At 46.9% G+C, this 16,757-nt stretch overlaps 1 protein-coding gene across 6 annotated transcripts in view; it reads left to right on the plus strand.

Annotated features, from left to right (window-relative positions):
- The window catches only part of GIGYF2 (GRB10 interacting GYF protein 2), a 164,054-nt gene that overhangs the window by 20,188 nt on the left and 127,109 nt on the right, over positions 1-16,757 (plus strand). The window contains exons 1-2 of one of the 6 annotated variants that reach the window (XM_038755171.1): positions 3,970-4,025; positions 14,478-14,598. The exons of 1 other annotated variant lie outside the window; for it this stretch is intronic. The gene's annotated coding sequence lies outside the window, so the exon portion shown is untranslated. Of the gene's footprint in view, positions 1-3,969; positions 4,026-14,477; positions 14,599-15,892; positions 15,912-16,757 lie in introns of those variants that run through there. 4 more of the 6 variants (XM_038755025.1, XM_038754905.1, XM_038754903.1 and 1 more) reach the window with 4 other exon arrangements.

Genomic DNA, 16,757 nt, shown 5'->3' on the forward strand with positions numbered 1-16,757 from the left:
ATCATTATTCTCTGTGCCTGTTACCTCAACTGTGAAATGGGGATGAAGACGATGAGCCCCCAGTGGGGCAATCCGATTGCCTTGTATCTACCCCAGCACTTAGAACGGGCCTTGGAACATAGTAAGTGCTTAATAAATGCCATTATTATTATTATTATAGAACAGGGCTTGGCACATAGTAAGCGCTTAGCAGCTGCCATCATTATTCCCTGTGCCTGTTACCTCAACTGTGAAATGGGGATGAAGATGGTGACCCCCCTGTGGGGCAACCTGATTGCCTTGTATCTACCCCAGCGCTTAGAATGGGGCTTGACACATGGTAAGCGCTTAATAAATGCCATTATTATTATAGAACTGGGCTTGGCACATAGTAAGCGCTTAACAGCTGCCATCATTATTCTCTGTGCCTGTTACCTCAACTGTGAAATGGGGATGAAGATGGTGACCCCCAGTGGGGCAACCTGATCGCCTTGTAGCTACCCCAGCGCTTAGAACAGGGCTTGGCACATAGTAAGCGCTTAATAAATGCCATTATTATGATTATTATAGAACAGGGCTTGGCACATAGTAAGTGCTTAACAGCTGCCATCATTATTCTCTGTGCATGTTACCTCAACTGTGAAATGGGGATGAAGACAATAAGCCCCCCGTGGGGCAACCGGATCGCCTTGTATCTACCCCAGTGCTTAGAACGGGCCTTGGCACATAGTAAGCGCTTAGTAAATGCCATTATGATTATTATAGAACAGGGCTTGGCACATAGTAAGCGCTTAACAGCTGCCATCATTATTCTCCGTGCCTGTTACCTCAACTGTGAAATGGGGATGAAGATGGTGACCCCCTGTGGGGCAACCTGATCGCCTTGTATCTACCCCAGTGCTTAGAACGGGACTTGGCACATAGTAAGCGCATAACAAATGCCATTATTATGATTATTATAGAACAGGGCTTGGCACATAGTAAGCACTTAGCAAATGCCATTATTATTATGATTATTATAGAACAGGGCTTGGCACATAGTAAGTGCTTAACAGCTGCCATCATTATTCTCTGTGCCTGTTACCTCAACTGTGAAATGGGGATGAAGACGGTGAGCCCCCCGTGGGGCAGCCTGATTACCTTGTATCTACCCCAGCGCTTAGAACGGGCCTTGGCACATAGTAAGCGCTTAATAAATGCCATCATTATTATTATTACAGAACAGGGCTTGGCACTTTGTAAGCGCTTAACAGCTGCCATCATTGTTCTCTGTGCCTGTTACTTCAACTGTGAAATGGGGATGAAGATGGTGACCCCCCCTGTGGGGCAAACTGATCGCCTTGTAGCTACCCCAGTGCTTAGAATGGGCCTTGGCACATAGTAAGCGCTTAATAAATGCCATTATTATTATTATTATTATAGAATGGGGCTTGGCACATAGTAAGCGCTTAACAGCTGCCATCATTATTCTCTGCGCCTGTTACCTCAACTGTGAAATGGGGATGAAGACGGTGAGCCCCCGTGGGGCACCCCGATCGCCTTGTATCTACCCCAGTGCTTAGAACGGGGCTTGGCACATAGTAAGCACTTAATAAATGCCATTATTATTATCATTATAGAACGGGTCTTGGCACATAGTAAGCGCTGAACAGCTGCCATCATTATTCTCTGTGCCTGTTACCTCAACTGTGAAATGGGGATGAAGACGGTGAGCCCCCCGAGGGACAACCCGATCGCCTTGTAGCTACCCCAGTACTTAGATGGGGCTTGGCACATAGTAAGCTCTTAATAAATGCCATTATTATTATAGAACAGGGCTCGGCACATAGTAAGCGCTTAATAAATGTCATCATCATTATTATTATTATTACAGAACAGGGCTTGGCACATAGTAAGCGCTTAACAGCTGCCATCATTATTCTCTGCGCCTGTTACCTCAACTGTGAAATGGGGATGAAGACGGTGAGACCCCATAGGGCAACCCAATCGCCTTGTATCTACCCCAGCGCTTAGAACGGGCCTTGGCACATAGTAAGCACTTAATAAATGCCATCATTATTATTATTATAGAACAGGGCTTGGCACATAGTAAGTGCTTAACAGCTGCCATCATTGTTCTCTGTGCCTGTTACCTCAACTATGAAATGGGGATGAAGATGGTGACCCCCCTGTGGGGCAACCTGATCCCCTTGTAGCTGCCCCAGCGCTTAGAACAGGGCTTGACACATAGTAAGCACTTAATAAATGCCATCATTATTATAGAACAGGGCTTGGCACATAGTAAGCGCTTAACAGCTGCCATCATTTATTCTCTGTGCCTGTTACCTCAACTGTGAAATGGGGATGAAGACAGTGAGCCCCCAGTGGGGCAACCTGATCGCCTTGTATCTACCCCAGCACTTAGAAAGGGCCTTGGCACTTAGCGCTTAATAAATGCCATTATTATTATTATTATAGAACAGGGCTTGGCACATAGTAAGCGCTTAACAGCTGCCATCATTATTCTCTGTGCCTGTTACCTCAACTGTGAAATGGGGATGAAGATGGTGACCCCACTGTGGGGCAACCTGATCACCTTGTAGCTACCCCAGCATTTAGAACGGGCCTTGGCACATAGTAAGCACTTAATAAATACCATTATTATTATTATAGAACGGGGCTTGGCACATAGTAAGCACTTAACAGCTGCCATCATTATTCTCTGTGCCTGTTACCTCAACTGTGAAATGGGGATGAAGACAGTGAGCCCCCAGTGGGGCAACCTGATCGCCTTGTAGCTACCCCAGCACATAGAACGGGGCTTGGCACGTAGTAAGTGCTTAATAGATGCCAGTATTATTATTATTATAAAACAAGGCTTGGCATATAGTAAGCGCTTAACAGCTGCCATCATTATTCTCTGGGCCTGTTACCTCAACTGTGAAATGGGGATGAAGATGGTGACCCCCTGTGGGGCAACCTGATCGCCTTGTATCTACCCCAGCGCTTAGAATGGGGCTTGGCACATAGTAAGCGCCTAATAAATACCATTATTATTATTATTATTATTATTGTAGAACAGGGCTTGGCACATAGTAAGCGCTTAACAGCTGCCATCATTATTCTCTGTGCCTGTTACCTCAACTGTGAAATGGGGATGAAGACGGTGAGCCCCCCATGGGACAACCCGATCGCCTTGTATCTACCCCAGCACATAGAACGGGGCTTGGCACATAGTAAGTGCTTAATAAATGCCATTATTATTATTATTATAGAACAGGGCTTGGCACAAAGTAAGCGCTTAACAGCTGCCATCATTTATTCTCTGTGCCTGTTACCTCAACTGTGAAATGGGGATGAGGACGGTGAGCCCCCAGTGGGGCATCCCGATCGCCTTCTATCTACCCCAGCACTTAGAACGGGCCTGGGCACATAGTAAGCGCTTAATAAATGCCATTATTATTATTATTATAGAACAGGGCTTGGCACATAGAAAGCGCTTAACAGCTGCCATCATTATTCTCTGTGACTGTTACCTCAACTGTGAAATGGGGATGAAGACAGTGAGCCCCCAGTGGGGCAACCTGATCGCCTTGTAGCTACCCCAGCGCTTAGAACGGGGCTTGGCACATAGTAAGCGCTTAATAAATGCCATTATTATTATTATAGAATGGGGCTTGGCACATAGTAAGCGCTTAACAGCTGCCATCATTATTCTCTGTGCCTGTTACCTCAACTGTGAAATGGGGATGAAGATGGTGACCCCCTGCGGGGCAACCTGATCGCCTTGTAGCTACCCCAGCGCTTAGAACGGGGCTTGGCACATAGTAAGCGCTTAACAAATGCCCTCATGATGATGATTATGATGATCATTGTTGTGATTGCGAGACGGCCCGCCTGACTGGATTTGGAAGGCCCGCCGCGGGGCCTCCCGTCAGGGTACCCGGATGAGGACGGGGAGGGGGGCGGGTCAGGTGACGGCGCGTGCCGACGTGGCGGCCATCTTGTGTGGTGGGGGAACCGAGCAGCGAGCGGGGCTGTGCGAGGCTCTCCGTCCGGGACCGCAGGTAGCCCGTCGTCGGCCCTCCCCCGGGGCCCGCCCGGCCGTAGGCCGCAGCCGCCGCCCCGGCCTCGCCTGAGCCCGACGCCCGGCCCTCGCCTCAGGCCCGCGGCGGGGAGACCACGGGAGAGCGCGGCCTGGCGGCGGGGCGCCGAGGGGAAGGCCGCGGGACCCATCGCGCGTTCTCAGCCCGGCGGGGGCCCCCGAGGAGGCCACCGAGGACCGTCGTCGTCGTCGTCATCATCATCATCGTCATCCCCTCAGGGTGGGGGCTGAGCGCTTACTACGTGCCCAGCACTGGTCTAAGCGCTGGGGGAAGAGACAGGCTGTCCCACCTGGGGCTTCGGTTCATCCTCACGTTATGGAGGAGGGGACCGAGGCCCAGACAATAGTAATAATAATCATAATTGTAGTGGTGATAGTCTTTAAGTGCTTACTATGTGCCCAGCACTGGTCTAAGCGCTGGGGGAAGAGACAGGCTGTCCCAGCTGGGGCCCACAGGCTTCATCCTCACGTTATAGAGGAGGGGACCGAGGCCCAGACAATAGTAATAATAATCATAATGATCGTGATGATGATGGTATTTGTTAAGTGCTTACTATGTGCCCAGCACTGGTCTAAGCGCTGGGGGAAGAGACAGGCTGTCCCAGCTGGGGCCCACAGGCTACATCCTCCCGTTATGGAGGAGGGAACCGAGGTCCAGACAATAGTAATAATAATCATAATAATCGTGATGATGGTATTTGTTAAGTGCCTACTATGTGCCCAGCACTGGTCTAAGCGCTGTCCCAGCTGGGGCCCACACTGGGCTAAGCGCTGGGGGAAGAGACAGGCTCACTCAGCTGGGGCCCACAGGCTTCATCCTCACGTTACAAAGGAGGAAACTGAGGCCCAGACAATAGTAATAATAATCATAATTGTAGTGGTGTTAGTGTTTAGGTGCTTACTATGTGCCCAGTATTGGTCTAAGTGCTGGGGGACAGACAGGCTGTCCCAGCAGGGGCCCACAGGCTTCATCCTCACGTTATAGAGGAGGGAACTGAGGTCCAGACAGTAGTAATAATAATCATAATAATGGTGATGATGATGGTATTTATTAAGTGCTTACTATGTGCCCAGCACTGGTCTAAGCTCTGGGGGAGAGACAGGCTGTCCCAGCTGGGGCCCACAGGCTTCATCCTTATGTTATAGAGGAGGGAACCGAGGTCCAGACAATAGTAATAATAATCATAATAATCGTGGTGATGATGGTATTTAAGTGCTTACTATGTGTCCAGCACTGGTCTAAGCGCTGGGGGAGAGACAGGCTGTCCACAGCTGGGGCCCACAGGCTTCACCCTCACTTTACGGTGGAGGGGACTGAGGCCCAGACAATAGTAATAATAATTATAATTGTAGTGGTGATAGTATTTAAGTGCTTACTATGTGCCAAGCACTGGTCTAAGCGCTGGGGGAAGAGACAGGCTGTCCCAGCTGGGGCCCACAGGCTACATCCTCCCGTTATGGAGGAGGGAACCGAGGTCCAGACAATAGTAATAATAATCATAATAATCGTGATGATGGTATTTGTTAAGTGCCTACTATGTGCCCAGCACTGGTCTAAGCGCTGTCCCAGCTGGGGCCCACACTGGGCTAAGCGCTGGGGGAAGAGACAGGCTCACTCAGCTGGGGCCCACAGGCTTCATCCTCACGTTACGGAGGAGGGAACTGAGGCCCAGACAATAGTAATGATAATCATAATTGTAGTGGTGTTAGTGTTTAGGTGCTTACTATGTGCCCAGCATTGGTCTAAGTGCTGGGGGACAGACAGGCTGTCCCAGCAGGGGCCCACAGGCTTCATCCTCACGTTATAGAGGAGGGAACTGAGGTCCAGACAGTAGTAATAATAATCATAATAATGGTGATGATGATGGTATTTATTAAGTGCTTACTATGTGCCCAGCACTGGTCTAAGCTCTGGGGGAGAGACAGGCTGTCCCAGCTGGGGCCCACAGGCTTCATCCTTATAGAGGAGGGAACCGAGGTCTAGACAATAGTAATAATAATCATAATAATCGTGATGATGATGGTATTGGTTAAGTGCTTACTATGTGCCCAGCACTGGTCTAAGCACTGGGGGAGAGACAGACTGTCCCAGCTGGGACCCACAGGCTTCATCCTTATGTTATAGAGGAGGGAACCGAGGTCCAGACAATAGTACTAATAATCATAATAATCGTGATGATGATGGTTTTTGTTAAGTGCTTACTATGTGCCCAGCACTGGTCTAAGCGCAGTCGCAGCTGGGGCCCACACTGGACTAAGCTCTGGGGGAAGAGACAGGCTGTCCACAGCTGGGGCCCACAGGCTTCACCCTCACTTTACGGTGGAGGGGACTGAGGCCCAGACAATAGTAATAATAATCATAATTGTAGTGGTGATAGTATTTAAGTGCTTACTATGTGCCCAGCACTGGTCTAAGCGCTGGGGGAGAGACTGGCTGTCCCAGCTGGGGCACACAGGTTTCAGTTCATCCTCACGTTACAGAGGAGGGAACCGAGGCCCAGACAATAGTAATAATAGTCATACTTATCGTGATGGTGGTATTTAAGTGCTTACTATGTGCCCAGCACTGGTCTAAGCGCTGTCCCAACTAAGCGCTGGGGGAAGAGACAGGCTGTCCCAGCTGGGGCCCACAGGCTACACCCTCACGCTATGGAGGAGGGAACCGAGGTCCAGACAATAGTAATAATAATCATAATAATCGTGATGATGATGGTATTTGTTAAGTGCTTACTATGTGCCCAGCACTGGTCTAAGCGCTGGGGGAGAGACAGGCTGTCCCAGCTGGGGCCCACAGACTTCATCCTGACATTATGGAGGAGGGAACCGAGGCCCAGACAATAGTAATAATAATCATAATAATCATGATGATGATGGTATTTAAGTGCTTACTATGTGCCCAGCACTGGTCTAAGCACTGGGGGAAGAGACAGGCTGTCCCAGCTGGGGCCCACAGGCTTCATCCTCCCGTTATAAAGGAGGGAACTGAGGTCCAGACAGTAGTGATAATAATCATAATCGTGGTGGCGGTGGTATTTGTTAAGTGCTTACTGTGTGCCAAGCACTGGTCTAAGTGCTGGTGGGGCGGGAGACAAGGGACTCAGGCTGTCCCAGCTGGGGCCCACAAGTTTCATCCTCATGTTACAGAGGAGGGAACCAAGGCCCAGACAGTAGTAATAATAATAATAACGATACAATAGTAGTAATAATAATAGCAATAATAATAATGATATTTGTTAATAATAATAATGGCATTTATCAAGCGCTTACTATGTGCTCAGCACTGTTCTAAGCGCTGGGGGAGAAACAGGCTGTCCCAGGTGGGGCCCACAGGCTTCATCCTCACGTTACGGAGGAGGGAACCGAGGCCCAGACAATAGTAATAATAATCATAATAATCGTGATGATGATGGTATTTAAGTGCTTAGTATGTGCCCAGCACTGGTCTAAGCGCTGGGGGAAGAGACAGGCTGTCCCAACTGGTGCCCACAGGCTTCATCCTCATGTTGCAGAGGAGGGAACCGAGGTCCAGACAATAGTAATAATAATCATAATAATCGTGATGATGATGGTATTTAAGTGCTTACTGTGTGCCCAGCACGGTCTAAGAGCTGGGGGAGAGACAGGCTATCCCAGATGGGGCCCACAAGCTTCATCCTTATGTTATAGAGGAGGGAACCGAGGTCCAGACAATAGTAATAATAATCATAATCGTGGTGGCGGTGGTATTTGTTAAGTGCTTACTATGTGGCAAGCACTGGTCTAAGTGCCGGGGGGCTGGAGGCAAGGGACTCAGGCTGTCCCAGCTGGGGCCCACAAGCTTCATCCTCATGTTAACAGAGGAGGGAATCGAGGCCCAGACATTAGTAATAATAATAATAATGATATAATAGTAGTAATAATAGTAGCAATAATAGTAATCGTATTTGTTAATAATAATAACGGCATTTATCAAGCGCTTACTATGTGCTCAGCACTGGTCTAAGCGCTGGGGGAAGAGACAGGCTGTCCCAGCTGGGGCCCACAGGCTTCATCCTCACGTTATAGAGGAGGGAACCGAGGTCCAGACAATAGTAATAGTAATCATAATCGTGGTGGCGGTGGTATTTGTTAAGTGCTTACTATGTGCCAAGCACTTGTCTAAGTGCTTAGGGGCGGGAGACAAGGGACTCAGGCTGTCCCAGCTGGGGCCCACAAGCTTCATCCTCATGTTAACAGGGGAGGGAATCGAGGCCCAGACATTAGTAATAATAATAATAATGATATAATAGTAGTAATAATAATAGCAATAATAGTAATCGTATTTGTTAATAATAATAATGGCATTTATCAAGCGCTTACTATGTGCTCAGCACTGGTCTAAGCGCTGGGGGAAGAGACAGGCTGTCCCAGCTGGGGCCCACAGGCTTCATCCTCACGTTGCCGTGGAGGGAACCGAGGCCCAGACAGTAGTAATAATGATCATAATACTGGCGGTGATGGTATTTGTTAAGTGCTTACTATGTGCCCAGCACTGGTCTAAGCACTGGGGGAGAGACAGGCTGTCCCAGCTGGGGCCCACAGGCTTCATCCTCATGTTACAGGGGAGGGAACCAAGGTCCAGGCAGTAGTAATAATAATAATAATAATGATACAATAGTAGTAATAATAGCAATAATAATAATGATATTTGTTAATAATAATAATGGCATTTATCAAGCGCTTACCATGTGCTCAGCACTCTCCTAAGCACTGGGGGAGAAACAGGCTGTCCCAGGTGGGGCCCACAAGCTTCATCCTCACGTTACCGAGGAGGGAACCGAGGCCCAGACAGTAGTAATAATAATCATCATCATCATCAGTCGTATTTATTGAGCACTTACTATGTGCAGAGCACTGTACTAAGCGCTTGGGAAGTACAAATTGGCAACATATAGAGACAGTCCTTACCCAACAGTGGGCTCACAGTCTAAAAGGAGGAGACAGAGAACGAAACAGCACAGCGCCAAACCCCTGACTCTCCTCCAACGATCCAACAAGGCCCGTCTGTCATCCCTAACTCTTCCCCCCGTGGCCCAACATGTCCGATTCCCCCCACCTTCTTCGATATACCCCAGTGACCAGACCCGGATGGTCGGGCGTGGATGTGTCCGAACCCCCGTGAAAGCATAATCCTGGCGGTGATGGTATTTGTTAAGTGCTTACTATGTGCCCAGCACTGGTCTAAGCACTGGGGGAGAGACAGGCTGTCCCAGCTGGGTCCCACAAGCTTCATCCTCATGTTACAGAGGAGGGGACTGAGGCCCAGACAATAGTAATAATAATCATAATCCTGGTGGTTTAAGTGCTTACTGTGTGCCCAGCACTGGTCTAAGCGCTGGGGGAGAGACAAGCTGTCCCACCTGGGACCCACAGGCTTCATCCTCACGTTACAGAGGGGGGAACCGAGGCCCAGACAAAAGTAACAGTAATCATAATTGTGGTGGCGATGGTATTTGTTAAGTGCTTACTATGTGCTAAGCACTGGGGAGCAGGAGACAAGGGACTCAGGCTGTCCCAGCTGGGGCCCACAGGCTTCATCCTCATGTTACAGAGGCGGGAACCGAGACCCAGACAGTAGTAATAATAATATTGATAATGCAATAGTGGTAGTAATAATAATCACAATAATGGTATTTGTTAATAGCAATAATAATGACATTAAGTGCTTACTATGTGCTTAGCACTGTTCTAAGCGCTGGGGGAGAGACAGGCTGGCCCAGCTGGGGCCCACAGGCTTCATCCTCATGTTACAGAGGAGGGAACCGAGGCCCAGACAATAGTAATAATAATCGTAATCGTGGTGGCGATGGTATTTGTTAAGTGCTTACTATGTGCCAGGCACTGTTTTAAGCACTAGGGGAGAGACAAGGGACTCAGGCTGTCCCAGGTGGGGCCCACAGGCTTCATCCCCATGTTACAGAGGAGGGGACCGAGGCCCGGACAATAGTAATAATAATAATGGTGATGATGATGGTATTTGTTAAGTCCTTACTATGTGCCAAGCACTGTTCTAAGCGCTGGGGGAGAGACAGGGGGCCCACAGGCTTCATCCTCATGTTACAGAGGAGGGAACCGAGGCCCAGACAATAGTAATAATAATGATGATGATGATGATGGTATTTGTTAAATGCTTACTATGTGCCCAGTGCTGTTCTAAGTGCTGGGGGAGAGACAGGCTGTCCCAGGTGGGGCCCACAGGCTTCATCCTCATGTTACAGATGAGGGAACCGAGGCCCAGACGATAGTAATAATAATAATAATAATAATATTTACGGTATTTCTTAAGTGCTTACTGTGTGCCCAGCACTGTTGTAAGCGCTGGGGGAGACACAAGGGTCTCAGGCTGTCCCAGGTGGGGCTCACAGGCTTCATCCTCATGTTACAGATGGGAGAACCGAAGCCCAGACAGTAGTAATAATAATAATGATGATGATGATGGTATTTGTTAATAATAATAATGGCATTTATTAAGAGCTTACTATGTGCAAAGCATCGTTCTAAGCACCGGGGAGGTTAAAAGGTGATTAGGTTGTCCCACAGGGGGGCACACAGTCTTAATCCCCATTTTACAGATGAGGTCACTGAGGCCTAGAGAAGTGAAGTGCCTTGCCTAGAGTCACACAGCTGACAAGTGGCGGAGCTGGGATTTGAACCCATGACCTTTGACTCCAAAGCCCGGGCTCTTTCCACTGAGCCATGCTTCTTCTCCAAGTGCTTACTGTGTTTACATATACTTGCCTCATAGTAAGCACTTACATAAGTGCTTACTATGTGCCAAGCACTGTGCCAAGCACTGTTCCTAGCACTGCGGGGGGAGAGACAAGGGACTCAGGCTGTCCCAGGTGGGGCTCACAGGCTTCGTCCCCATGTTACAGATGAGGGAACTGAGGCCCAGGCAATAATAATAATAATAATAATAATGGTGGTATTTGTTAAGTGCTTACTATGGGCCAAGCACTTTTCTAAGTGCTGGGTGAGGTACAAGAATAATAACAATATTGATGGTATTGTATATATGTATATGTACATATATGTATACCTGTATATATGTATATATGTTTGTACATATTTATTACTCTATTTATTTTACTTGTGCATAGCTATTCTATTTATTTTATTTTGTTAGTATGTTTGGTTTTGTTCTCTGTCTCCCCCTTTTAGACTGTGAGCCCACTGTTGGGTAGGGACTGTCTCTATATGTTGCCAGTTTGTACTTCCCAAGCGCTTAGTACAGTGCTCTGCACATAGTAAGCACTCAATAAATACGATTGATGATGATGATGATGATTGTTAAGTGCTTACCATGAGCCAAGCACTGTTCTGAACACTGGGGGAGATACAAGGGAATCAGGTTGTCGTAGTTGGGGCTCACAGGCTTCATCCTCATGTTACAGATGAGGGAACTGAGGCCAAGAGAAGTATAATAATAATCATGATGGTATTTGTTAAGCACTTACTATGGGCCAAGCACTGTTCTAAGCTCTGTGGGGGGAGATACAATAATAGTAACAATAATGAGGGTATCATTAAGCGCTTACTATGGGCCAAGCACTGTTCTAAGCACTGGGGGGAGATACAATAATAACAACAGTAATGATGGTATTGTTAAGTGCTTACTATGAGCCAAGCACTGTTCTAAGCGCTGGGGGAGATACAGTAATAATAATAATGATGGTATGGTTCAGTGATTACTATGGGTCAAGCACTGTTCTAAGCGCTGGGGGAGATACAATAATAATAACAATAATGAGGGTATTATTAAGCACTTACTATGGGCCAAGCATCGTTCTAAGCGCTGGGGGAGGTACAATAATAATAATAATGATGGTATTGGTTGAGCACTCAGTATGGGCCAAGCGCTGTTCTAAGCTCTGGTTGGGGGAGGAGATACAATAATAATAACAATAATGAGGGTATTATTAAGCGCATACTATGGGCCAAGCACTGTTCTAAGCACTGGGGGGAAGATACAATAATAATAACAGTAGTGATGGTATTGTTAAGTGCTTACTATGGGCCAAGCACTGTTCTAAGCGCTGGGGGAGATACAATAATAATAATAATGATGGTATTGTTCAGTGCTTACTATGGGTCAAGCACTGGGGGAGATACAATAATAACAATAATGAGGGTATTGTTCAATGCTTACTGTGGGTCAAGCACTGTTCTAAGCGCTGGGGGAGATACAAGGTAATCAGGTTGTCCCAGGTGGGGCTCACAGTCTTCACCCCCGTTTTACAGATGAAGTAACTGAGGCCCAGAGAAGTGAAGTGATTTGCCCCAAGTCACACAGCAGACAAGGAGAAGCAGCATGGATCAGTGGAAAGAGCACAGGCTTTGGAGTCAGAGGTCATGGGTTCAAATCCTGGCTCTGCCACTTGCCAGCTGTGTGACTTTACTTTGGGCAAGTCACTTAACTTCTCCGTGCCTCAGTTACCTCATCTATAAAAATAGGGATTAAGACCGTGAGCCCTCCTGTGGGACAACCTGATCACCTTGTAACCTCCCCAGCGCGTAGAACAGTGCTTTGCCCATAGTAAGCGCATAATAAATGCCATCATTATTATTATTATTAAGTGGCAGAGCCGGGATTAGGACCCACGACCTCTGACTCGCAAGCCCGGGCTCTTTGCTGCTTCGGTAATATGGCCCCGCAGCAGCGGGGGGGAGCAGGACCTTCCTCTGTCTGTCAGGGCGACCCCCGCCCACCCCCGAGCTTCCTCACACAGTTGGGGCGACCCCCTCCCCACCCCGCTTTCCCCTCCGGCCTTGTGTAGACACTCCTTCAGACAACGGCATCCATTCGGGTCCACGCCCCAGGCTGGGAGCAGTAGTGACCCCGAGCGAGCCACCGATGGCATCGATCCGTAACCGGACGGTGATCATCATCATCATCAATCGTATTTATTGAGTGCTTACTGTGTGCAGAGCACTGTACTAAGCGCTTGGGAAGTACAAGTTGGGTGGTATTGGTTAAGAGCTTACTCTATGCCCAGCACTGCTCTGAGTGCCAGGGTGGATGCAAGGTAATCCGGTTGCCCCACGTGGGACTCACAGCCTTCATCCCCGTTTTACAGATGAGGGAACTGAGGTACAGAGAAGTTAAGTGACTTGCCCAGAGTCACCCAGCTGACAGGGGGCGGAACCGGGATTCATTCATTCATTCAATCGTATTTATTGAGCACTTACTGTATGCAGAGCACTGTACTAAGCGCTTGTGAAGTACAAGTTGGCAACATGTGGAGACGTTCCCTACCCAACAGCGGGCTCACAGTCTAGAAGACGACTTTTGACTCCCAAGCCCGGGCTCTTTCCACTAAACCACACTGCTTCTCATGATGATAATGATGATGATATTAAGCGCTTATGATGTGCCAAGCACTGTTCTAAGCGCCGGGGTGGATTCAAGGTAGTCACGTCCCAAGTGGGGCTCACAGCCTTCGTCCCCGTTTTACAGATGAGGGAACTGAGGTACAGAGAAGTTAAGTGACTTGCCCAAAGTCACCCAGCTGACAAGGGGCAGCTGGGATTAGAACCCACGACCTCTGACTCCCAAGCCCGGGTTCTTTCCACTAAACCACACTGCTTCTCATGATGATGATGATGATAGTATTTGTTAAGCGCTTACTATGTGCCAAGCACTGTTCTAAGCTCCGAGGTGGAAACAAGGTAATCAGGTTGTCCCAAGTGGGGCTCCCAGTTTTCATCCCCTTTTACAGATGAGGTCACTGAGGCATAGAGAAGCGAAGTGACTTGCCTAAAGTCACCCAGCTGACAAGGGGCGGAGCCAGGATTAGAACCCATGACTCTGACTCTCAAGCCACACTACTTCTAAGGAGGATCGGGAGATTGGGGGGCAGTGGGTTGGGGAGAGGCCTTGCCCCAAGTTGGAGCAATTGTCAACAGAACTTTAGGCACGTTACTCTGGGACCTGAGGCCAAGATCTGGTCCAAAGGGACGTGTGAGTGACCATGCTTTTTCGAACAAGAACACTCGGCCGCTCTTCTAGCCTCTTGTCTTGGTGACGACCTTCCACGTTACATGTCGGGGAGACCATTCCAGTTTTGCAGGGAAAGACTCTCAGAAAAGCATTGTGGTAGTTTAAAACCTACCTGACCAGACTTCAATTTTGGTGCTCAGGGCTTGGAGCGAAAGAGCAGCTCGCCAGTAGCTTCCCCCATCGCTTTTCACATTTAATATTCATATGCTGACCTTATCTCGTCTTAAATTTCATTTCTGGGGACTCCATTGGGGCATCTTCACTTTTTAAGGGTCCGGGACCCTGATTCTGACCCGTGGCCTGGAATTGTCATGATCCTTTTATTCGTGTGTGTTGCTCATCCTTTTGTAAGTCTAAATAATTTCACTCATTGGCATTTTTTTTGTGTATTGCCAGGGTTACTGTAGCAGCTTGCAGAGTGGAAAAACTGGTATATGCGCCTTCCTATTGCATCAAGAGCGCCTCATCAGAATTGGAATAAGGCACCAGTTTCAGAACACCGGGAAACATTTTAAAAGTGGGATGTTCCTAGAAAATTGACATACGATCCTTCCTCTGACATTTAACTTTGAGAATTGTACTGGTGGTGGTGGAACTAACAACTTTCTGGTTTTACTGTTAGAAAAGAAAGGTCTTCACATCTTTCTCACACCTGACAATTATTTGGTTAAATTTTGACATTGCTTTTTAGAGGGCTGGGCTTTAGGCCCATGCTGTGTGACTATGTGGATATAGGAGATGACAAGCTATCTGGCATTCCCAACAGAAGCTTTTGCAATATTTTCCTTTAGAATCTTTGACTTTTTTTTTAAAGTATGCCCACTATGCACATTCATTTGGCAGTCTCATTTTTTTCTGGGTGCTTAGGAATTATAGTTTGCAGTGGGCTTGTGACATTCAGGTAACACCTCAGTGGCTTCTCCGGAAACTTTGAAGCTTCCTTGCCTCCAATAAAAATGTTGTAATGAGATTGATGCTAGACTTCAAATTGCCTAAAATGTTTTAAAAAGGAACCGCCTACGGAGTGGGGGACTTGCGTAGCATATTTACTCAGCTCATTAAGTATAGTGTGGTTTTAAACTTTTGAAACATTTGAGACACTGAAGCAATAAGGAATTAACTTCTGAGTTGCTTAGCATGCCTAAAAAACAGTAATCTTCTTGGAACCTCAGTTCCATTTTGAATGGACATAATAGTAGATCTTAATGTAGCCTTCCTCTACCTGGTAAATGATTGTTACATTATGGCCGTGTTTGGTCCAGTTTGTTGGTCAGATCATTCAACAGTAGAGCAGCTTTTATTACTCCAGTTTTTCTTCTTGGCAGATTTTTTTCACCATTTTCAGCAGTGTAGTAAATTTAAGCCTTCAGAATTACTCTGTGTTTTTAATCAGTGGAAAAAGCACCCTTATTTTCACAGATTCATTTCAGCCTCCTTATATAAAGATTAGACCACTAAGTAGTCTTGCACAGTGATTGTTTTGTACAGAGCTATGAAGTAGGTTTAAAATTTTACTTTCCTTGCATGGGGTTGGAAATAATATTCGGCACCATCCCAGCTCAAGGGCATGTGAAAATAAGGCGAGCACAGAATGTTGTGTTCTCTGGATGGAAGGTGTCATTCAATACAGCCCATTAGAATTACAGATAAAGACCTTGCCATATCTTCCTGCACAGTATGTTTTATATTTACAATACTCAAATATTCTCTTTGTTGTCGTAGCACATTACAGCTTGGCTACTTCACATTCCATTTATTGATTACTGGCTGTCCTAAGTTCTCTGGCCGTTATTGCCTTCTAAATTGTTCCCGCTGATTATTTTCTCAAAGGTATGATATTTTATAATTTAACTTATTCAGATAAATTAATTTTAATGGGGCCGAGCTTGTCATACTGGCTCTATAGTAGGGAAATAGTTTTGGTAATTAGCTAAGCAGCCTGAAAGTGAGGGAAATTACACTTTCCTCTATCCTGTCCCCAAACAAATTTAGATTGGTTTAATGACCAGTTCACCTAGCATTTGTCTTTATTGTAATTTCAATCTAGTGCACAGCGGTTATTCACATTTGCTCATGAATGAATTCCTGCCGTTTTTAAAGAATAGAAGACTTCAGGAACTCATCACTGGGTTATAGAGTTGCTGTAGACCCTCTCTCTGTGAAAAGCTACACAGATTCTTAAACGAATGCTTTATGATAATTGGAAATAAATGTTAAATTGTGGTTTAAAATATTTTCCAAAACTCCTATTCAATAATTCCATTATTTATATTTAGAAACGGAGCTTTAAAAAATGCCCACTTGTATTTTAGGAATTTTTTGGCTTTTTTAAAACAAAAGCTGGCGCGTGTCTATCAACTCTGTTATATCGTACCCTCTCAAGTGCTTAGTACAGTCCTCTGTATACAGTAAGCGCTCAGCCAATATGATTGATTGGGTCAAAGTAGGAGTAGCAGGCTTCGTAAACAGTCAAGCGACTTTTGACGTTGGGGAGGGAACGCTGTTATCCGAGGAAGTGTCTTTACTACTGCTGCCTTCACTTCCATTCCTGGGTAGGGACTCTGGAGACACTTTGTTCCCTCTGAAAAGGTAAAGTGCATCATATTTGCTTCCTTCATTCATTGGATTTACCCTTGAGCTACCTGACGTCTCCCTTCTGTCATTCCGAACAGTGTT

This window comes from Tachyglossus aculeatus, chromosome 1 (assembly GCF_015852505.1).
Source record: "Tachyglossus aculeatus isolate mTacAcu1 chromosome 1, mTacAcu1.pri, whole genome shotgun sequence".
In the NCBI taxonomy this organism is placed as follows: Eukaryota; Metazoa; Chordata; class Mammalia; order Monotremata; family Tachyglossidae; genus Tachyglossus; species Tachyglossus aculeatus.